Source organism: Physella acuta, unplaced genomic scaffold, assembly GCF_028476545.2.
Source record: "Physella acuta isolate Inbredline_101_S28 unplaced genomic scaffold, ASM2847654v3 ptg000816l, whole genome shotgun sequence".
NCBI lineage: Eukaryota > Metazoa > Mollusca > Gastropoda > Physidae > Physella > Physella acuta.
Genome location: NW_026732334.1, coordinates 119,142 through 144,866, shown reverse-complemented (window position 1 = coordinate 144,866; position 25,725 = coordinate 119,142).

The window sequence follows — 25,725 nt, the reverse complement described above, 5'->3', positions numbered from 1 at the left end:
TATATATATACATACACACACAGAGAGAGACAGTTTTAGCCAGCTTGTTGTACTTAAGGGTCAAACCAAACCACCAGCTTTGCAGACCTGATTAAAAATCATTTGCCATCTAAATCATTCATCATATTTGTATTGATTTTAAATATTTGCCCCCGATTTTATTACATTTTGAACCCCTAGATCAATACACAGCTAAATCAGATGAAATCAGTTCAGACAGAATGTATAACGGAGCAGCCTTGAGTTTCCATCCCATAGTTTATACAAACGTGTTGTGGTGTGTACCAGGAGGCGTCGTCAGGCAGCTAATGGCATCCAGGCAGACGACAAAAGAAGCTCACGTCTGCGTCCTTAATGCCCCTGTTCTGCGGCAGAGTAGGGCACGTAATCAAGTGGAATGACGTCATATCGACATGTGCAGGTACACTGGGGGAAGGTGGGGGGGGGGGGAAACACGATTTAATCGACTTGCGTAGCAGTGCCAGACTTTATGGGATGTAGGTTGGATTGGTAGACATCACTGGATGATGTTGTAATAGAGTTAGGAGAAGAGATGGGGGGGGGGGGGGGTCGGAAAATAAACATTTTTTATTAACATCTGTATGACACGAGTTTACTTAATGTAAATACGTTACGTAAACTTTTGACACTTGTCTAAACTAATTCCGTTTTTTAATTCCACGTTTTGTTTTTCGTTGGCCAGACTGTTTGGGTGATCACGTGACCACCTGTAACAGCACTCGTGTGCCCAGGGTTGTTGGAATGACCGAAAATTAGGTCAGAACACACATACACGCAAACTGACACATGTACACACACATACAAACACACACAACCATACTCACACACATACATCTCTCTCACACATACACATGCACACACACACTTCATCTGTTACCCCCCTCTTCCAGTAGATGTAATCCACACTGTATCCAGGCCTCAATATGTTGCCACCTTTTTTTATGCTAGCACCGCCATCCACACCATCCATACACAACTTTCATGCTAGCACCGCCATCCACACCATCCATACACAACTTTCATGCTAGCACCGCCATCCACACCATCCATACACAACTTTCATGCTAGCACCGACATCCACACCATCCATACACAACTTTCATGCTAGCACCGCCATCCACACCATCCATACACAACTTTCATGCTAGCACCGCCATCCACACCATCCATACACAACTTTCATGCTAGCACCGCCATCCACACCATCCATACACAACTTTCATGCTAGCACCGCCATCCACACCATCCATACACAACTTTCATGCTAGCACCGCCATCCACAGCAACAAAACACAACTTTCATGCTAGCACCGCCATCCACACCATCCATACACAACTTTCATGCTAGCACCGCCATCCACACCATCCATACACAACTTTCATGCTAGCACCGCCATCCACACCATCCATACACAACTTTCATGCTAGCACCGCCATCCACACCATCCATACACAACTTTCATGCTAGCACCGCCATCCACACCATCCATACACAAGTTTCATGCTAGCACCGCCATCCACAGCAACAAAACACAACTTTCATGCTAGCACCGCCATCCACACCATCCATACACAACTTTCATGCTAGCACCGCCATCCACACCATCCATACACAACTTTCATGCTAGCACCGCCATCCACACCATCCATACACAACTTTCATGCTAGCACCGCCATCCACACCATCCATACACAACTTTCATGCTAGCACCGCCATCCACACCATCCATACACAAGTTTCATGCTAGCACCGCCATCCACAGCAACAAAACACAACTTTCATGCTAGCACCGCCATCCACACCATCCATACACAACTTTCATGCTAGCACCGCCATCCACAGCAACAAAACACAACTTTCATGCTAGCACCGCCATCCACACCATCTGTACACGTTTTATACTGGCACTGGTAATCTACAAGACATCTGGAACGGCAGGCATTAGACAGAGCCGTACATTAACCCACAATTACCCGCCCCTCTTTAACTGGCTAGAGTTACCACATAGTGAGAAGGGGAGGACCTTTACTTCTGGCTACATCATCATATAAATATACAGTTCTGTATAATAAAACACGAGGAGTGCTAAAACCACAGGCTAAAGGTTATGCAACTCCTCCCCCCCTCCCACTCACCCACCCCCTTCATGCTACCCATTTGTTTAAACACACAACATTCAACCACAAAGTCAGAAAATGGTCAAATACTTATAATTATTTTTTTAACGATTTTAATCAAATCGGTAATCAATTTTTTTTTTTTAAATAGACAGCGTCACATGAAAGTCTTGAGTTCGGATCACAGGCTCTAGTTCGTAAGATGTTCCTGAGTCCACAAAACGACTCACGTTACAGAAGTAGAGGCGGCTGACCACATATGCTTAAGTCACTGAAAAAATGCGAAGTTCGCCTACTAAATGCACTGTAACTTTCGCAAGGGTACTTTACCTTTTTACCTTCTAAATCAGCATACACACTACGCTATCACCAACTGATTAGTTCTACATGACTCTAAATAGTCGAAATAACAATACTGACTAATCGGACAAAGTAACAGATTTGTAATTATCTCTCTGAAAATTTTTGACACCGAAGATTTTTATCCTATAAAGAAATGACGAAATCCAACCCGCCCATTACATAAATAATCTATCGAGGCCCATCAGAGGCGTAGCGACCCTTCCCGGCGCCTGGGGAAAAACTTTCAATTTGGCGCCCCCCCCCACCCTCCATATATTTTTTAGTTTATAATTCAAAACTGCAGTTAAAATTAGCTTTTAATTTTTTTCAACCCATTTTGGAGCCCCTAGGGCCCACTCACTCTAACATTCCGCCTATGAAGACTATCATCCTCTTAATATAGGTGGACAAATATCAAACACACATTGGTTGTGAGTAGTTTGTCTAGGATAATGCAATAATAAGTCAATACAATAAGTAATAACAATAATAAGTTAATAAGTCAATACATACTTTCTTCAACTAAAAAACAATCATTACTTAATTAGCATGTTCGATTTGAACATAAACAGCTAGTTTCAGCAAACAACATCACGTGGTTTGTATAAGAGAATGTCAATACTTGTTCCAGAGTTTCATTAAATGTTTACATTCGTCAAAATTGGAATTGTTCCACGAAACTAATCGCAGATCGCTCAAATAAAAAGGCCTGCGATAACCACACACACACCCACACTCTCACACAAATGCATGCAGCAACACACACACTCACACATACACACTCACGCAACCTTTTTTGTACAGCCATATTGCTACTTAACCTTCAGAATGTTGATTCACTAAACAACATCAATTCCGCAGACACCCTTAGAAAACTGTTGACCTCGATTTCGACATTTTTCCCGATCAATACTAATCGAACTATTTTTCAAGTTTTTTGTTGTTCTGTTTTAATGAACTTTGAAAATGAGAAAGAACCGGTTCTATCCGGCCACGAACCGGCATTAGCTCACCTACAAAGGGGCAGGTAACTACTGAGTTGTTATTGAATTAAAGGGGGGCCACCGCGTATAACGGCAAACAACTCAAATGTGCAGCACACAGAAATAACTTGCACGTTTGTTTTCCCTCGACTAGGTCAATGACTTGTGTTATTAAAAGGTAAACAAACCCACGTGACCTAGAACGTACTTGCATCTTTTATTATGTATGAAACTAGGTCACCTTGTATCCTCTCAACAAATACTGGATGATTTTGATGAAATAAAAAAAAATGTGTGTTTCAAAAATGTTTCAATGCTATTATATAAATAATAGAATGTCATCACGGCCTTCTAACATTGTGTTTTATTAATGAATTTACTCACTCTGTATTCTAGTAAACAGGGTGGAAGGTCAAAAACAAGAAGATTGGTTAGACAGAGAAGTCTCAATACACGCAATAAACTGGAGAGCATGACGTACTAGCTACATCATTTGGAACTAAGACTTTAAGTGAAACATAGAGGACTAGCATAGTGGTTAAATCACTCATGACTGCTGGTTCTTTTAACTGCTGATTCCTGTAATTAACTTAATAATAATTCTTCTAACTATCGTTAGCCAAACAAATTAACGTTTATATTCGGTGAGTACACTTTACAAGAGGTGTTTATTCCAGTTTGTTTACATCGCAGTTGTTGATGTTGTTGAACATCGTGTCTTGCTGCTGTTGTTGATGTTGTTGATCATCGTGTCTTGCTGCTGTTGTTGATGTTGTTGATCATAGTGTCTTGCTGCTGTTGTTGATGTTGTTAATCATAGTGTCTTGCTGCTGTTGTTGATCGAGCATCTGAATCATTCAGTGCCGGTGTAATCCTAAGTAGTAGGCCTAGGTGTGACAAACATGCTCAATATAGTCATACTGCACATTTGTAGCCTCAGCTAGAATTTTTTTTTATGTCTAGGGTATGTCTCGTTGGACAAGAGGTCCCTTAAGATTGTTTTGCTGTATTACTTTTACAGACTGTATGTCAATACTTGACCAACTGAACGGAAGAGTTGAACCATAGTAGTTTAATACATGAGTACATACAGTAATAAAACAGGAAAGCTAATGCTTTCGTGATACATTCAGATACAACAAAGCAATGCTCGCTTCGATTGGTATTGGGTGGGCGACTGGTGGTTAGGCTTGTTCAGCAGTCAAAGCTAGGGTAGCAAGAAAGGGGGGGGGGGGGGGGGGGGGGGGTTGAGACATTATGATAGGTATTTAGAATCCTTCATAACACTAGTCACCAAAGGCGTAGCGACCCTTCCTGGCGCCCAGGGACAAACTTTCAATTTGGCGCCCTCCCCCCCCATATATTTTTTTATATATAAAACTGCAACTAAAATGAGCTTTTAATTTTTTTTGGTGCCCCCTAGGGTCGGCGCCCGTGGACATATGTACCCCCCGCCCCCCCCCCCCCCCCCCCCTCGCTACACCTCTGCCAGTCACCCATATAAAAAACCAAGTACGTTTATATCCCATTCGAAATTATTGTACAAGACACATCAACGCCCCCCCCCCCCCCTTCTCCTCCTGGTTAAACCGTTTTATCTATATATATAATTCTCTTCTGGGATCAGTTAGAAAACAAGCTGCAAGCGCGCCTTTGCAGTCCCCTCTCTTCCTCTCTATCACTATCACTACCACCCCCCACCCCACCCCCACATGATCTGGTGAGCGGTGTTCACTCTGTTTACATTTTACAATCATAGAGACGGGTTTGGTGACGGCTATTAGGGGCAGATAATTGAGTTTGAAACGATTTTAAACTTAGAGGAGGTAACTAATAGGAGGCTGCTTTCACGTGGGGGGGGGGGGGGGGGGGGGTTAGTGTTTTTAAGCAAATATTTTCAATGGCAGCATTGGTAATGTCGAATTCACAAATTATAAATTACTGAAAAGTAGAAAAAACAACAACTAAATAGCGGCGTATGATACGCAGCGGGTCGGCTCGTGGTAAGAAAACTCCTAGAAGTTAAACGCTACACTGTAGGAACGTTTTGTTGTGTAAACACGAGCATAGTTCAAACTTTTAATGCCACCAACCATGGGTCGTCAGATCCAACCTGCTGGTTAACCCCCCCCCCCCCCCTCTTCTCCTTCTTGAATAGCACGTGTTCTGGTCACGTGTGATTACAATGTCTCATTAATAATTATAGATCATTAAAGATTGTATGCGTACCGTACCCCTTCGGTTGAACACATGTTAGAGGCATGCCCGTATCATTGCTCGATGCTTAATCTCAACGATTTAATCACCCCACAAAAGAGGATGCTTTCAATGTACCGGTCTGTATTTTAATGGTTGAATCTCCAATGTCCATTCCCTCCCACTATGAATCATAGCCATGTACAATGTCATGTCACTCTCAGAAATGCGCAGTTGTATACATCACTATAAAAATGTTCTTAAAGCCTGTTTTATTTTATTTGCCTTTACTTTTCTTTCTCAAATTTTACTTTTTAACTTTTATCTTTTCCCGTTTTATTTTCCTGTTACATTTTTCAGTTATTTTATGTTCCTGTTCTGATATATTTTCACTTGCCATTAGATCGACGTATTTGTTTTTACAAAGTGACTTCTCGGAAACATGGAAAAAGATGTTTCGGCAGAAAATACGAAACTCAATAGGTCTGTGCATGCGCAGTGACCTTAATAGCAGGGCTAGGGTTAGTATTAGGGCTAGGGTTGCGGTTAGGTTAGGGTTAGGGTTTTTTTTAGCCTTGGATAAATTGTATTACAGAAAAGGGTTATCGCAAGGACGGTAGACTTATACTACAGTTGCCCATCTTGACTCGTTTGAACTAGATCTCAAACCCTCAAAACTGGCAATTCTGTGCCTTTTTAATTGTGGCATAGATTAACTGTAGACAGCCACAGATGTTCCGATAGTACGTTTACTTCAGTAGTTGTAAAAAATTAAAGAACGTAATTTAATATTGTTGGGCAAACGACATTTTTGCATTGAATGATAATTTTCCCATCGCGTTTCTTAAGTTTTAAAATGTGCATAAAATAGCTTCGGTCAACGGCTTTTAAAAATACAATGTTGTGATGTGTAATTTGACTGCGCATCATAATACTTATCTGCAATGTTGTGATTTTATATTTAAAAATCAATATGTAAAAAGGCTTTTCGATTTTAAATCTTTGATTCAATTTCATGTCTCCCCTACCTCTCTTACCAACCCACGCTAGTGAATGTTTTTCACCCCCCCCCCCCCCCCCCCACACACACACACACTATTAAATACTTCCAAGTATAAACAAATAGCTTGCCCATGTCACTACCGATAACCTCGACAGTTTTATGGATTACGTCCCTTATTTTTTGTTTTTCGCCATAGAACCACGTCAACAACAGACAGTTGCAGTATTATGTGGGCCCACTGTCAGGGCGGAAGTGGTGACCAAAATAGACAGAACATGCCAGGTTTTCGCCACTTCCGGAGCCAAACCTGCAAAAATCGGAGGATGGAGCCACATCATGTGATCACAGAAAACAGAAGCCAGACAGATGTCTGGGTCTGATCTCTTCAACACGGGGGCGTTAATTGATTTATAAACACCCCCTCGCCCCGACCCCCTCGCCCCGACCCCCTCGCCCCGACCTCCCCGCCCTCCTTTGTTTTTGTTATCTGAAGGTGATGCCGCCCACTGCTGTGATAATGATAGTTGATTTGGGGTTTTGTTGTTCCAGGTTAGCAAACATGGATTAGATATGAGTGGGGCAATCATAGATAATTGTAAGCAAGGATTAACAGAGATTAGTATAACATATGATCAACATAGATATGTGTAAGTAAGGATTAACATAGATTATCTTAAGCGAGAATTATCGTAGATTAATGTAAACTATGATTAACATAGATCAGTGAAACCAAGGATTAATATAGACCAATGTAAGCATGGTTTAACATGCATTGTTGCAAGCAAAGATTATAATACATAACTGTAAGCAATGATTAGCATAAGGCATTGTAAGCAATGACTAGCATAAGGCATTGTAAGCATTAATTAGCATAATCTTGTCAGGTTAGCCTGTAATGTCACTCACCTACAGGTGGTCGATCATGACTTTACAAGTTACAGTGGACATCAGTCATGAGTTTCATCAAGTCAGCAGGTCAGTCATGAGTTTCATCAAGTCAGCAGGTCAGTCATGAGTTTCATCAAGTCATCAGGTCAGTCATGAGTTTCATCAAGTAATCAGGTCAGTCATGAGTTTCATCAAGTCATCAGGTCAGTCATGAGTTTCATCAAGTCATCAGGTCAGTCATGAGTTTCATCAAGTCATCAGGTCAGTCATGAGTTTCATCAAGTCATCAGGTCAGTCATGAGTTTCATCAAGTCATTAGGTCAGTCATGAGTTTCATCAAGTCATCAGGTCAGTCATGAGTTTCATCAAGTCATCAGGTCAGTCATGAGTTTCACCAAGTCATCAGGTCAGTCATGAGTTTCATCAAGTCATCAGGTCAGTCATGAGTTTCATCAAGTCATTAGGTCAGTCATGAGTTTCATCAAGTCAGCAGGTCAGTCATGAGTTTCATCAAGTCATCAGGTCAGTCATGAGTTTCATCAAGTCATCAGGTCAGTCGTGAGTTTCATCAAGTCATCAGGTCAGTCGTGAGTTTCATCAAGTCATCAGGTCAGTCATGAGTTTCATCAAGTCATCAGGTCAGTCATGAGTTTCATCAAGTCATTAGGTCAGTCATGAGTTTCATCAAGTCATCAGGTCAGTCATGAGTTTCATCAAGTCATCACAACTTGGTCACCATCAGACTGCTATCATCTAAGCTCAAGCCTGATGTTACTGCATTTGCACTGGGTTTCTTTCAGAATTTTTTTTTTCTCTGGGGGCCTTTTGACACTTTCTGTTGGCGCATGCATTACTACCTTGGGCGGAGGGGTTAGGTGGAGTGGACACTGCATATATTGTGCATATAAATTATAATAAATTTTCTTCATTTTTCAGGTTAGGAGCGGTTGTGGACGTCCTATTGGTGGATGCGGGGGGGGGGGGGGGGGGGGGGGTAGTCACTTGAAAGAAACTCTGCTTCTATATCACGACATGCTACTGTTCACGTGCTAAATTTGGAACTTCCAAAAGCATGATGCGATGTCACGTGGTCAAATTGATGCGAAACGATATCATTTCAGTTTTTTTAATGCAAAAAAAAAATACAATGGGCTTATGTAATTACTGTTGGGACAACGACGCTGCTTCAACATGCAGCAATAAATAATGAGCTAGCCTTGAGCGGCACTTACGGACTATTTTAGCTTAATTACAATGATCAGGGATAACATTTTTTTTTAATTCTTACACAAAGCGATAAGAACAGGTTGCCTTTTTAGTCCGATTTTCGTTTCGTTAAAATCACGCGAGTATAACACGGTCACGATTTGGGATTTTTGTTGCGTAGAAATAACCCGTGAAAAAAGAGGTCGGAAATCGGGATTTTTTTCCAGACATTATGATTTTTCTGGGTGGGGGTGGGGGGGAGGTATTTAGAAATTTAAAACTATCCAATTATGGATCATTATAAATTATTATAGTATAATTTTTTCGAATTGAAGGGTGGGGGGTCCGTGGAAGTGCTCCAAGGGTGAGGGGTGGGGTGGCAGAGAGGTCGCGAAACATATAATTACATTTATTTTTTGTCATCAATACCAAGCCATATTTAGATTTTATGCTCGTTTTTTATCGCCTGATGCTGGTGACGCAATAAGCAACATATTTGACCAACTTTACAAAAACAGACGTCGGTAGAGGCTGGTGACTCAATAAGCAACATATTTGAACAACTTTTTACTTCTTCTTCATCTTGGTTCTTAATTATTAGTGTTGGGAGGGATCGAGTCTTATCTGCCAGAGGGTTTGAACTCGAGACTTTTTTTTTGAATTTATCAACCATGAGCTTTGCCGACTCGACCATGCTTCCATCACAATTAAGGATTACAAAAACAGACGTCGGGAGAGGCTGGTGACTCAATAAGCAACATATTTGACCAACTTTACAAAAACAGACGTCGGGTAGTAAAAACAAGAACATACCAAATTTTGCTTTTATAATATGCAGCCAAATTTTGTAAAGTCTTTCAATTGCCAAAGAAGCACAAAAGATTGTATAGTCTATGAGAAACACGGGCCATAAAGCATTTAGCTAGCTTCTATATAAATCTCTATTAAAAACATTTTTAAAAATGTTTCTAAAAATACCCTTCGGCCTAATCAATACACCAGCATGCATTATAAATCAAACCATTTACAATTCCTTTCTACCGACGTCTTGGCGTCTATTTACGACTCTCGAACTAGCAATACGGATGGATAAAAATAGATATCTGCCTCATCCCATCTATTCTAGCCAACCAATCAATAGCGTTTAACTTTGTAGTGTCAGTATTGGGTGACAGGTTTAACAGAGTTAAACTGACGTCTGCGAGCATTGGATGCACTTATAGTTCTGGTGTTAGATGTCGTCTGTCCATGGTGAGTTGACAAAGACATTTTTCAAGTCCACATCGGTGACGTCATTGTTTGACTCACCTGGACAGGATGTCCGGTGCTGCTAAATATAACTCGGTCATATCGATTTGTGTCACTAAGATATAATGAGCAACTAATTACTAGCGTTTGATGATGGATGCAACATTAAGACCAAATGTTTTAAGACTAACTTATATGTATGTGTATGGGCATATTGTGAATTATATATGTATGGTCGTATGGTGAATTATGTCTATAACGATACATTTGTTTCATGGTACAACTTTTAACGGATGAAAGATTTTGGGTATCTTGTCTATGTCGCTGTATACTTTTTCAAGTTAAACCTGAGTAGACATTCAGTAAATTAGTATTGGGGTTTATTCACCGGCTTGTCTTACAAAATATGAATGAATAGAGTTGTCGGGTTATATGTCAGTTTTCAACTAGACAGAACGAAGATCAATTAAGGTTTCTTTATGGAGTGTGCACATATTGATAAAGAGTAGTCAAGAAAAAAAAGCCCATCAACTCTTACGTAAGCTAAATGGTGATTAAGATTAATAACGACATAATGCATTTGGCAAGTTTAACAGCGCAAACCATTCATAAAATACAAACACATAATTAACAAGAATAAAAACCTGAACATCAATTCTAGTACGCTGTAGGAAAAAGTTTAATGTCTGTTTTCACACGAAAACAATGTTTAATTCGTATCTTTTAGTTCATCTCGGTAACGATCAGTTGTTGTTCAGTTCTCGGTAAATAGCGGAAACGAAATAAGGTTTGAGGCTATGTTTCCGTACAACCGCCTACATAGTTAACGCTGTCTATCAGCACGTACACGCAACTAAAAATTGCCCCTGTCTACACACACGATAGACAAATAACAGTTCTCTGCCATAGGGCCGGGGCCTGTTTCTAAACTTAGCTCTGTAAACAGAGTTAGGCTCGGTGCTGGCCACAATCCCACGATAACGCTCTGAATAGGTGCTAATTAACTGCAGTTGTTTTAAGAAAAAAATAATTAATTAACTAATTAATTAACTAAGAAGAGTTAAGACAAATATTATTGATTTAAGAAAATAAATTTCGATACGCTTAATTTTTTTTTTTTTTTTTTTAAGGCATAACTAATTTTACTTTTCGGTGTAAATGAAAAGTGTGGCTTTGTGTAATACAGTTGTTGTTTATTTTAATTAATGAACATAGCTTTTAACAAAGAGCGTTACGATAAATAGTGTCAAATTTTATAAATCACAATCATGCAAACATGATACATACATAGATCTTCACTTGGTAGAGGGCAACATCTCCTCAAAAGAAACAAAAATATTAACCTACAAACGAAAAGATTAAAGCAATCACCGCTTTTTCTTATACAGTCAACTTATACAGTCTTAACTTGTCAATGTTATACATTTAAAAAAAAAGAACACTAAAACAATTGTAAAACGATTTATAATTGCTGCAAATTGATTGCATTTTGTAATTATGTTGTTAAATTCACAAGAAATAGCGAGCTAAAAAGAGCAGTCTGATTTAAGAAATTACGATACTGTCTTGTATCATGTCTCAATCGTCGTCTTGATATTTAATTGAAAACATAATGCCTTTTGTTTCGTTTCTTGAAGGTAACGTGATATTTTGACCTGATGAAAATTCTAGAAGTGAAGTCGTAAAACGGCGATATAATTATACAACTGACGCCATCTAAAAATAGCCCGACATCCGGTCAATAGCTGACCTAGAAAGTGTGGCGCTGACGTACGGACGGGTAGGTGGAAATTTTAGATTAGCGCGCGCAAATCGCACAAAATATGGATTGAAATTAAAACGCGTCTCTCAGTAATTAAACGTTTATTAACAGTTCGTGACTATTGAATTATTTTTTAAATGTCGTTGTACAATCTAAAAAGTTATCTCGCTTTATAAGTAAGTGAATTCATATAAGAGTTAATGACAAATCTCCATAAAACCAGATTTGTTTTTAAAACATACGCGACGTTAGACAAAAATAGCCCGCCTAGATACTTTATAGAACCAACTAAACATTTAATCTATTTATATCCCGAACCCCGGTCCTTTACTCCTTTCACTTTAACTAACCAAAAGAAACAATGACATTAACCGCTGGAATATAACTAATTGTTTTAGGTTTGACGTCTTTTTACTTTCTCGTATATACGAAGTATAGAGAAAGTCTTGTAATCGTGCAAAAAAAAAAAATCGAGATTTTTGCAAATCTCGACGTTTTGCATCTCACTGATACGGAAAAACATAATTTTGCAATCTTGTCCGTATGTCTGTGTGTCTGTGTGTGTGTGTGTCTGTGTGTGTGTGTGTCCGTGTGTAAACACGATAACTTGAGTACCGTTACAGCTAGGTTGATGAAATTTCATATATAAGTATTTTATCAAAATCGTAGATCAGTATCAACTTTTGAGCGATTTCCGACAACCGGAAGTGGTACTTTTTCTACTTTGAATTTTTCAAACTTGAGTACTATTTCAGATAGATACATGAAATTTCATACGTAAGTAAAAGATCTAATTCTCTACCTTCTATTAAATTTTGAGTCATTTCCGTTGACTGGAAGTAGTACTTTACGCTACTTCCGATTTCTCAAAAAACTAATGTAAATTTTAAAAGTAACTAGAATACCCGTCATCCGTTGGATAACTGTGGGTTTCGGGGGTCATCCATCAAAAAACATCACGTCTGTCACTCAGAGGCATAGCGACCCTTCCCGGCGCCCGGGGACAAAGTTTTCGATTTGAACCCCCCCCCCCCCTCAAACTTTTGATGTGCACCCCCCCCCCCCCACTCAAACTTTCGATTTGAACCCCCCTCAACCTATCAATTTATTTTTCCAAACCATTTTGGCGCCCCAACATATGTCCCCCCCCTTCCCCCCTCCACCTCCCCACCCCCCCTTCCCCCCTCCACCTCCCCACCCCCCCCTTCCCCCCCCCGCCTCCCCTCCCCACCCCCCGCCTCCCCTCCCCATCCCCCGCCTCCCCTCCCCTACCGTCCCCCCCCCCCTCCTCGGTACGCTACTGCAGTGTCACTTATCGTCACAAAAAACAGACCCCACATTCAAATATATGTTTTTTATCTTTTAAAAACACCGAAAACACCGATTTCGGACTATCCCTTCATAAACTGACGTCACAGGTGACCTACTCAACTCTACTTCACCTACCCAGTGTCCTGCCAAGTCTCAGACAACATGTTTTTATCGTTTAAAAAACAATTCCAGCCGAGCATGTATCTGACCACACTATCCTTTCATATGCTTAGGACAAAGAAACAGATGAACTCTACTTCACCTGCCCTGTATCTTGCCAAGTTCAGATAGGCAACGTTATCATTCACATCTAAAAAAAAAAAATTGAAAAAAAAAATTTCATTGACATATTGGTCTAGAACCCGTGCCTCCTGCATGAGAGCTGACTACGCTACCATTTTAGCTATTTACTCGTGACGTCACAAGTGAATTTTTATACTATACTATGTGTCTCCTTATGCAACTTGATTTACGCGTATAGATTCTAGATCTAGATCTAAAAATAAGTCTAGTAGTACTAACTTTCAAATTAAATTTTATCTTAAATAAGCCAAACAAAGATTTATATAAAATAATTAAGGCCTGAAATAGATTCTAGATGTAGAATTTACATTGAATCTAGTGACCTACATCTAGGCTAGATCTAGATCTAGGCTAGATTCATAAATTTCCTTCGATAGCTGATCTTTAGATCTAGAGAAATTTATCGTAAAACTAAATGAAAAAGACAGTTGAAAATTGATATAAGTGTTGGAACGTAATAAATACAGCAAACGGACGTATTGTTAAAGTTATGACCGACAGAAAATTAGATTTAGAACGCGTTAAACTTTTGAATGGGAACACAATTTTCTTCAATAGACGCCGCCATTTTATTGTACTAAAGAGTAAACAAAAACCTGTGACGTCACTATTCCCACAAAGTTTAGTCAAGGTTTTAACATTTTAAAAAAAATTGGGTTATTCTGCGTAGGAATAAATCAATAAATTAATTAACGTCTTTAAATAAATTTGTGATCAACAGTCTGTCTGCATTAAAAAATTATTCTCTACCTGCATACCATTTTACAGCTTTCCAGATAGAGTCGAACATATCACAATTTTCGATCAGGCAAACAAATAAATATTCAAACATGTAAACAAACTTGACTTTTAGTAGTATACTAGAATACCCGTCATCCGTTGGATAACTGTGGGTTTCGGGGGTCATCCATAAAAAAACATCACGTCTGTCACTCAGAGGCATAGCGACCCTTCCCGGCGCCCGGGGACAAACTTTTCGATTTTAACCCCCCCCCCCAAGATTTCGATTTTCAACCCCCCCCCCCTCCTCAAACTTTTGATGTGCACCCCCCCCCCACTCAAACTTTCGATTTGCACCCCCCTCAACCTTTCAATTTATTTTTCCAAACCATTTTGGCGCCCCAACATATGTCCCCCCCGCCCCCCCCCTTCCCCCCTCCACCCCCCCCCACCTCCCCTTCCCCCCCCCCCCCCCCGCCTCCCCCCCTCCCCCCCGCCTCCCCTCCCCTCCCGCCCCCCCCCCCCCTCCTCGCTACGCTACTGCAGTGTCACTTATGGTCACAAAAAACAGACCCCACATTCAAAAATATGTTTCTTATCTTTTAAAAACACCGAAAACACCGATTTCGGACTATCCCTTCATATACTGACGTCACATGTGACCTACTCAACTCTACTTCACCTGCCCAGTGTCCCGCCAAGTCTCAGACAACATGTTTTTATCGTTTAAAAAGCCGAGCATGTCTCTGATCACACTATCCTTTTATATGCTTAGGACAAAGAAACGGATGGACTCTACTTCACCTGCCCTGTATCCTGCCAAGTTCAGATAGGCAACTTTATCATTCACATCTAAAAAAAAAATATTGAAAAAAAAATATCATTGACATATTGGTCTAGAACCTGTGCCACCCACATGAGAGCGGGCTACGCTACCAACTTAGCTATTTACTCGTGACGTCACAAATGAATTTTTATACTATACTTTTGAGTCTCCGCGCATAGATCTAGTAGTAGTAACTTTAAAATTAAATTTAATCTTAAATTAGCCAAACAAAGATTTATATAAAATAAGTAAGGCCTGAAATAGATTCTAGATGTATTAAGGCCTGAAATAGATTCTAGATGTAGAATTTACATTAAGTCTAGATCTAGAATTTACACTGAGTCTAGTAGTGACCTAGAATCTAGATCTAGGCTAGATCTAGGCTAGATTCATAACTTCCCTTCGACAGCTGATCTTTAGATCTAGAGAAATTTATCGTAAAACTAAATGAAAAAGACAGTTGAAAATTGATATAAGTGTTGGAACGTAATAAATACAGCAAACGGACGTATTGTTTAAGTTATAGCCGGCAGAAAATTAGCTTTGTAACGCGTTAAACTTTTGAATGGGTCACAAAGTTTATGATGGAGTCCGCCATTTTTATTGAACCAAAAAGTAAACACATCAAGGGACGTCACTATCCCCACAAAAATTATTCAAAGTATTAACATTTTTAAAAAAATACGGTTAATTTAACTATGAATAAATCAATAAATTAATTAACGTCTTTAAATAAATGTGTGATTAACAGTCTGTCTTAAAACAAAAATTGTTCTCTACCTACATACTATTTTACAGCTTTCCACGATGAGTGCAACCATGCGAGATAGTCGATCAGGCAAACAAACAAACAAACAAAAAAACAAATAAATATTCAAACATGTAAACAAACTTGACTTTTAGTAGTATATAGATAGATAATAATATTGCGCACTATTATGCGCTTTTTTATTTCGCGTTCACTTGGTGTGCAATTAATTTGTCTACGAGATTTTATTCTATTTTTAAAACTTTAAGTATTTAAAATGGATTAAAAATCATGTCTATAGCCCGAGTTCCCATCCCCTGTTATTTTATATAAGAATATTCGAGAAAGTTTAGGGGAGATCACTCCCGGTTTATTTAAAAATAAGTTTCGATACATAACAGAAAATTGATTAATTTTTCTGACCACATCTTAGAACTTTCGTTAACATCTTGAGATGTAAATTGGAATTGATGCAAGAAGAATTGATTCCCCTGGCTTAGCCAGGATCGTCTCAGGAGGGGGGGGGGGGTGTCAAATTTTGTTCTATCATTTTATATATGTATGTATATATATATATATATATATATATATATATATATATATATATATATATATATATATATATATATATATATATATATAAATCTTTTCCTAATTTCATAATTTAACCATATTACTCATATTATCATGAGATAACAAATCAAAAAATAAAAAATAACAGTTACTTGGTCGTATTCAACATTAATAAAACTTCAAGATTTTACTATACCCGACTGAAATTGTCAATTGCTATTGCTTCCCGCGTTTGTTTTATTCTTGCGTATTTCTGCATTTGTATTGATAATTTTAAACACATCCATTTTTACATGTTTTAATTTTTATTGTACTTTAATTTAATAATATTTAAGAGAAGACATTGCTTTTTATGTACTTAGTACAAAACTATTAAAATTATTATTTTAAATAGGGGCGATAAGTCATGGAAGAGGTTTGAAGGTTTGCCTATCGTTATTTTTATTTGTTTGTGTGTGCGATAGTGTGTGTAAGTTACTGTAGAACAATTACTGCTGTAGTAGATCTTTTTTTAAACAAAGGTCCTGGCGGCATCGTACTTTGGGTACCTCATTACGCGTTTTCCCCCAATGTAGGCAGTTCAGTACGTTGATTTGCCACTGTTTAGGTCTATTTTCTTACCCAGCGTATACCAAGGTGTGACATTCATGTCGCTCTACACAATACGTCATGACCCGCTCTGGTGGTGAGTTGGGAAGTGGGGGGGGGGGGGGGGGATAACCAACTCAGAGTGAACCTTAGCGTCAGTTAAGATAGTTGTTCTAAACATACTTATACAATTATACATATACACTGATTCAGAATAAAAAGTTAAAGAAGTTACATTGGTATTATGACAATAAAAATTTTTTTAAAGAGGGGTCTATGGAGGGAAGGGGGTTATAATCCCCCATCCCCCCTGTCTATGCCAATGTTGAATAACCACGTGACTTTTGGTGAGATAAGCCCAACATAGAGATGCCTAAGATGATCTTGTCTGCAGTCTATATCCCCGAGGAGGCGAAAGGCTAACATAACCTTACGTTTCTACATTGTTCAAAAGCTCAGCAGTTTTGGTGCTATTTCAACCAGTACCAGTGGCGGAAGTACTGTACAACTAACCAGTGTTTCTTCCAGACATATTTCTCCGGGGGGGGGGGGGGCACTTGAAATTTTCGGGGGGGGGGGTAGACTTTCTTCAGGGGGGGGGGGGGGCGGATAGACTTTCTTCAGGGGGGGGGGGTCGGACACTGTTAAAAGTATATATTTTCTATATAAATTTCACTTCGTTCGGGAGGGGGGGGGTAGACTGGAAGAAACTCTGCAACTAACCCCGCAACAAGAGGGGAGCTTTGGGTGCCAGAAAATCAGGCTTTAAATTACATTGAAAAATAAAGTTAAAAATGTTAATTTTGTACCTTTTATATCAATCTCTAGAGTTGTAGTTAATGTATCGCCATTGTGTGTAAAGTACCTATGTTTTGCGTCAAAACAAATTGTACGCAATTTTCCTTTGCACTTATTTCCTAGAATCCAGAAAACGAATTCCTACACCCTAAAATTAATGTTTCTAAAGAAAATGTAATTTTTTTTTTTCAACGAAGTTGTTTCAAACAATTTCTTCTATAGATCGTTCTTGAACACTCCCACCAGTTCAACACCATTACAAGTCTAAATCTCCACCCCCACTCCTCACCCTGCACCCTTCAGTCAATGGCAGCCTGTTACAACATCGGACGTAAGTCTATCAGACAAAATGTAGGTCTGAGATTCAAATGGTCTACAACACAATAGGCCTAGTGTTTAGAGTGTACCATCTCAACCAGTGGCGTAGGCAGGGGGGGGGTTAGGGGGGTCATAACCCCCCCCCCTATAGACCCCTCGGTATATATATATATATATATTATATATATATATAATATATATATATATATATATATATATATATATATATATATATATATATATAAAGTATGAGGGGGGTGCAAATCGAAAGTTTGAGGGGGGAGGGGGTGCAAATCGAAAGTTTGTCCTCGGGTAAAAATTGGAACCCCCCCCCCCCCCCTTGAGACGATACTGGCTACGCCACTGATCTCAACAAAGTAAGTGACGAACACAGAATAGGATCTACAGCAGGGGTTCCCAACCCTGTGCCCTGTGAACGATTCGTATATGCCCGCCTCTCACTATTCGACAGAGACAGAATTTTTTTCATAAACATTATTTAAAAATATGATTTATTTTTATTCATGTGTTACAATTTTAATTTTTTTTTTCTTGACTGCCTAGGTTTATTAAACATGTTCGATACTTGTCCGAACTTGTCTAGCGGCGAGCCAGACTGCACTATTTACGTTTTGTAAATACATTTCTCGGAGTGTATGCAATTTGAAAAAAAAAATTGCCAAATAATTTTATTATTTTGAAACATTTTTGTTTATTATTTATTAATACATTATGACAATAAGAAAATAAGAAATTATAGGAAAATGACAAGTTATGGAAGGAGTTTGTCGATGTAAAATAAGTGGTGCCCGCCACCCTACCGATATTTTAGAATGTGCTCTAGAGTAAAAAAAGTTTGGGAACCCCTGATCTACAGCGTAGCTAACCAACAGGTCGAAGTGTTTATCATCTCAACAAAATAAGAGACTAAACAGAATGTATGGGAACAAACTTTGTATAAGCTCTAGTATAGTCTTTACAATGAAACAATAAAATGACTGGCTAAAAATATTGAAGTTCTGAAGGGTGGGATGCAGTGGCGGAACTAGAAATCAAAGGCTCCCCCGCAAAGAAAAAACTAGGGCCCCCTATATATATATATATATATATATATATATATATATATATATATATATATATATATATATATATATATATATATATATATATATCTTAACTGAGTAATTTAGTCTACTACATTGCAATATATAACCATTCTGAGAGAACAAACCAGAAAAAATTTAGTCCAAACTTATTGTGAGCTCAATAATGTATTATAATCATGCTGGTCAAAAATATATAAAGGCGTTAGCTTGATTCGTAAATGGTTTCTCGCGTTATGTTTATTTTTTTCATTTTTGGCTTTTATAATATGAATTTTGAAAATATTGATTTTTATAGCTATACTATTGTATAGTACGTCTTATTTAAGTAACAATTCAGAGAATCAATTGCTTTTTAATATACATAGTACAAAACTATTTAAATGAGCTTCGTGGGCATCCCTATTTTAAAGAAGGGCAGTAAGTCATGGAAGTAGTGTGATTGTTTACCTACCTTTCAAACTATAGCTCTATTAGATTTTAAAATATTTTTCTACGCAACAATCTCTGCTATAGTAGACCTGTTTTTTTTTTTTTTTTTTTTTTTTTTTTTTTTTTTTTTTTTTTTTTACAAAACCACTTTCAAGATGCATGAAAAACATAATTTTTGAAAAAAAATTCATTGTTTTTTGGTCGGAACTGGGCCCCTAAACGTCCTGGCCCCCCCGCATTGCGGGGTCTGGCGGTATGGTAGTTCCGCCCCTGGTGGGATGACATGTGTGGTCAAGTGTCGTGCTGACCAGTCTGCTAGTAACACGTGGCTATCTGCTCTGATGTCAACTCAAGCGTAGGGTAGGAGACATGAACTCTTCCGTTTTTGTACCGCTAAAAGATCAGTTTGGTATAGGGACCTTCTAAAAATAGAGTTACAACAGAAGTTCCAAAATAGGAACAGGAAAACCCGATTACAAAAATAACACATCTCGTCTTCCAGTGAGACGCCACGCTGTGCTTCAATTACGGGTATCACGTGAGCTCGCCAATAGACACCTCACGTGACCAGGTCAATAGATAACGTGACTACAAAAACAGATTAACTCTACTGCATCAGCTTTAAACCAGAGCAGGTCTCTTAACACGTTTTATCATGAGCCCACGCAGCACACACATACAGACAGACAGACACACACACATACATAAACACACACACATAAACACACAACATGACGACGTGTGTAATTAATTACTGTTATATAACCTAGCAGACGACAAATTACAGGATTAACCCTGTTGAGCAGACACTAAGGACGTTTAGTTCATGATTCATCGATACATCGATACAGACTGAGTGCGCGTCCAAAAATAAGAAGTGTAGGAAAATAAAACTTGAGACAAGTCCAGCTTTATTTGTAAAAAAAGTAAAACCACTCGCCTGGTCTTGTTACGGGAAACACGTGACCAGCAGAAAACGTGACAGCCAAGAGATAGTGTCGATAGCCCCTGGGAACTGTCGGGCATTCAACGTGGGAGGGCTATTTTTAGCGCGCTGTACTCGCCCACATTTAAACACATTACATAGTGGTAAACTTAGCAATAATTTGTTTCAAACACATTACATTGTGGGAATAATTTGTTTCATAAACGTTTTTTATAAAGTACAATTTGATTTTAAAGTACAATAATTTTAGCATCTCCAGTAAAATGTTTCGTATAGGGTGGAGTTTTGTATTGATAATTGATGGGGTCATGGGTCAACATTAAAGAGAGTTTATGGCTGAGTTAAGTAAATAATGATTCAATCACATGGACTTTACAAGACAAGGTGAAAGCAAATTACAAGCCAGTAATTATAAGTGCCAATTCATCGTCCGTTTTCTACGACACAATAATGCTGCTTAGTGGATCTAAAATTAGTTTTATAATACTAGTCGTTGTTGCTATGGCAACTGAATGGTGTTTTGTAGAAATGTTTTTTTTTAATCTAGTTGCTCTTGTAACATGATTCCTGTTTGAAGACCCCTAAGTGTTCAGTGTTGCAATTCTGCAAAGCTACTAGTATTGGTTTAATCATAATCTGTTAGTTAAAAAAATTCAGTTAACACTAAATCGGATAGTTTTGCAGTCTTAAAATGTACTGTAAATATCTTTAAGTAGCATCTGATTAGTCGCACGCTGCACCCTGCAGTGGTTAGGTTTATTGATGGTCAATCAGTTATACCTTCAGGACTGTTCCTTATATAGCCAGGCGCGATCCAGACACTGTCCCCCATACACCACACTCAAGGAAAAACTATACGGGGCACCAGCGGATCCAGTGCTTCTTCCAGACTTTTTTCTCCGGGGGGGGGGGGGGGCGGTAGATGCCTGGAAGAAACACTGAGCGGATCTGGAGACCCCAGTCCAGTTCATACACAAAGTTGGAAGTTGTTTAAATACTCCACCATAAACTAAATTAAGAACGGAGAAGAAGAAGAAATACCAGCAGTTAACGCTAACACTAATATTGTGATGTCATCGTTATTTAAAACCGTGTGCGCTGGCGTATAAGTCAGGAGACATCCACGTTAATTGATGACGTAACATGACATTTGTGCCACGTGATCGTCTGGAGATGGACAATAAGAAGAAGGTCAAAAACGGATTATCACGTGTTTAGCATCGCGCCGTCTCGAAGACCATGAAAAACTTTGAGGTTTGATTTAATCAAGCGATGAACTTCTTAAAGACACCCTCCTTTCCGTCCACCCTGCCCGTCTACATCGCCCCACCCCCTCCACCCTGCCCGTCTGCATCGCCCCCCCCCCCGCTTCCCCCCCCCCCCACCCCTCCATTCTGCCCGTCTACATCGCCTACCCCTTCCCTCCGCCCTGCCTGTCTACATCGTTCCATCTCCCCTTCCCCCTTGCTTTCCTCCATTAATATATGTTTATAGATGTGAAAAGTGTACACAATTAATTTATCACAAAGTTGAATTTCTTTTTCTGCATGGTTGTAATGAAGATAGAGGGTGTTGACGTTTTTACCTCAGTCTTTATCTTGATCTAAGCAACTCACTCAAATCATAAATATCTTGATCTGAGTACTCACCCAAATCTTAAACCAACTCAGACAAATGTCTCCATCTAAGCACTCACCCAAATATTAAACCTACTCAGACAAATGTCTCGATCTAAGCACTCACCCAAATCTTAAAACTACTCAGACAAATATCTTCATCTAAGCACTCACCCAAATCTTAAACCTACTCTGACAAATGTCTCGATCTAAGCACTCACCCAAATCTTAAACCTACTCAGACAAATGTCTCCATCTAAGCACTCACCCAAATCTTAAACCTACTCAGACAAATGTCTCGATCTAAGCACTCACCCAAATCTTAAACCTACTCAGACAAATGTCTCCATCTAAGCACTCACCCAAATCTTAAACCTACTTAGACAAATATCTCCATCTAAGCACTCACCCAAATCTTAAACCTACTCAGACAAATGTCTCGATCTAAGTACTCACCCAATCTTAAACCTACTCAGACAAATGTCTCCATCTAAGCACTCACCCAAATCTTAAACCTACTCAGACAAATGTCTCCATCTAAGCACTCACCCAAATCTTAAACCTACTCAGACAAATGTCTCCATCTAAGCACTCACCCAAATCTTAAACCTACTTAGACAAATGTCTCCATCTAAGCACTCACCCAAATCTTAAACCTACTCAGACAAATGTCTCCATCTAAGCACTCACCCAAATCTTAAACCTACTCAGACAAATGTCTCCATCTAAGCACTCACCCAAATCTTAAACCTACTCAGACAAATGTCTCCATCTAAGCACTCACCCAAATCTTAAACCTACTCAGACAAATGTCTCCATCTAAGCACTCACCCAAATCTTAAACCTACTCAGACAAATGTCTCCATCTAAGCACTCACCCAAATCTTAAACCTACTCAGACAAATGTCTCCATCTAAGCACTCACCCAAATCTTAAACCTACTCAGACAAATGTCTCCATCTAAGCACTCCCCCAAATCTTAAACCTACTCAGACAAATGTCTCCATCTAAGCACTCACCCAAATCTTAAACCTACTTAGACAAATATCTCCATCTAAGCACTCACCCAAATCTTAAACCTACTCAGACAAATGTCTCCATCTAAGCACTCACCCAAATCTTAAACTTACTTAGACAAACCCTTCCATGTAGACATGTGCACTACATGTACTGGTAACAATTAACAGAGATTCTTTTACAGACATCTCAAAGGTGAGTTTTTATTTTTAACCAGTGTCCACCCCCCCCTCCCACCTCCGGAAATTTTAAGTGCGCACCCCTGGAAGATTATAGTACGTACCCCGACCCTCTGAGAAAAATGTCTGAAAGAAACTTGGCTAATATACAGTATAAACCTGCCACAACAACAGCGTAATGAGGACGTGTACAGTATATCCCTGCTAACGAATGATATAAATGAAGAGTTTTACTGTATAACCCTGCTAACGAATGATACAAATGAAGATATTTACTGTATAACCCTGCTAAGGAATGATACAAATGAAGAGGTTTACTGTATAACCCTGCTCAACCTCTAGAGAGTACACACAACGTACGTCGTGTCGTCTAAAACTATTTATAGCTGTAATCTAATTCTCTTTTTTTCAGCTAGTTAATTTTTAACTGAAATGATACCGAATCTACTAGAACAATTTTGCAATCAGAGAATAAAAAATAGGTTTTTTTAAAGGGTGATGACAGTTCTATATAACCATCCCACGTAAATCAGAAATTAAAAATGAAAAGTTCTAGAGAAACCGAGAATATTCGGAAATTTGAAACTGCCGAGGGAAAAACTGTAGTGTCTGTTTAAAATTAGAAACCGGAAACACTACGCGCATGCGCTAAGCTGGGATATCCATGGCTCGTTTTACAACGGACTTTCGTGATGCTATTATTTCTTTTTAATTTTATATGTAGGACTTTGTATGACCAAAAAGTTGCAGTTTTAAAGTCGTGAGTTTGTGAATGGATTTCTCATATCTATAATGTATACCATTAATACAGGCTGTATCAAAGACTGGGCTGATAGCCTTGTGAATTCTCTCCACAAATGGGAATGAAACAATAGCCATTTTGTTTTAAGAAAGGGTTCATTGAAACTTGAACATCGGTTTGATATTGGCATCATTTGTCGATCACAATCTTAGATGTTTAATGCAGAGTTTCTTCCAGCCATCGCTTGGAGCCCCCCACCCTCTAGAAAGTCTACCGCCCCCCCCCCCCCTCCCCCGAACGAAATGGAATTTATATAGAAAATATATACTTTTAACAGTGCTCCCCCCACCCCCCGAAAATATCAAGTCCCCCCTTGGAGAAAAAAAGTCTGGAAGTAACACTGGTTTAATGTGTTACATAATGTGTCGTCATTTACATTTAAATCTTAAATAACCGTTAGACATTTTTCTCGGGAGGGAGGAGGAAGGAGGCACTTATATTCACGGACAATATATATATTTTTCTGTGCTATGGAGAGGAAGGCGTGTCAGCCAGTCATCCCCCCCCCCCTTCTCCATGGCAGTGTTATACTGTACCTCTCGACATCCAGACCTTTGGTTGACAGCACCAATTTAAGAAGCCTGAAAGAAACTCTGGTTAGTCACCGTGCAAATACCACTGATTCAACGATTTCAACACAACACAATTTAAGAGTTATATGTATACATTGTGTATTATGAATTAATGTATATAATTATGTTGACATTATATGTGTAACACTATGAGATAGACACGGTAGTGTATTTTTAAAATACGTATTTACTTTTATGTCTGATCATCAAAACTTCACTATTTACCGCCAAGCCATCGATCTATGGAGAACAATGATCGAAGAAAATCGAAGACGGGTCGGTAATTGTAACTAAACGCTACACGGTAATGATTCTGTTTTTCCACATACGCTGTTGAAAATAAAAATTACAACAGTTAGTTTAGAAAGCTAAGCTGAGCTTTAATCTATTCTGTCGCTTCAGATGGATTGCAGGGGCGGAACTACCATACCGCCAGACCCCGCAATGCGGGGGGGCCCAGGCCGTTTAGGGGCCCAAAATCCAACCAAAAAGCAATGACTTTGTATTCCAAAATTACGTTTTCGTGCACCTTAATTATGGTTTTGTAAAAAAAAAACTACTACTGTAGTGATGTTCTACAGTAGCTAACACACGCTGTTGCGTAAAAGAAAAAAAATCTACATAAGCTTTAGTGTGCAAGATAAACAAACATTCAAACCACTTCCATGACTTATTTCCCTTTTTTAAATAGTCAAATAGAAGTGCCCATAAACTCCTTTTAATGGTTTTGTACTACGCAAATTGAAAAGCAATTACTTCTCTTAATTATAATTTTTTTATAAAATACATACTAAAGAATGAAATAGTATAAAAAGGAATTTAAAAAAAAATTAATTTAAATAAAAAAAAAACACCTAAAAATAAACAACACGAGAAACCATTACACAAACAAAGCTTTTATGTTTCATATACTTTTGACCGGCTTGCTAATGGGAAGCTATACAGCCGACATCACAAGTGACACACAGATTTGCAAAACAGACTAATGCACTTAAACACATGACATGTTGTAGTAATTTGTTAGAATTGAACATAAAAGTATTATGTATTTTTTAAAACAATGTGTTTTTTTAAAACTAGATTAGGCCCGAAATGAGTATAATACG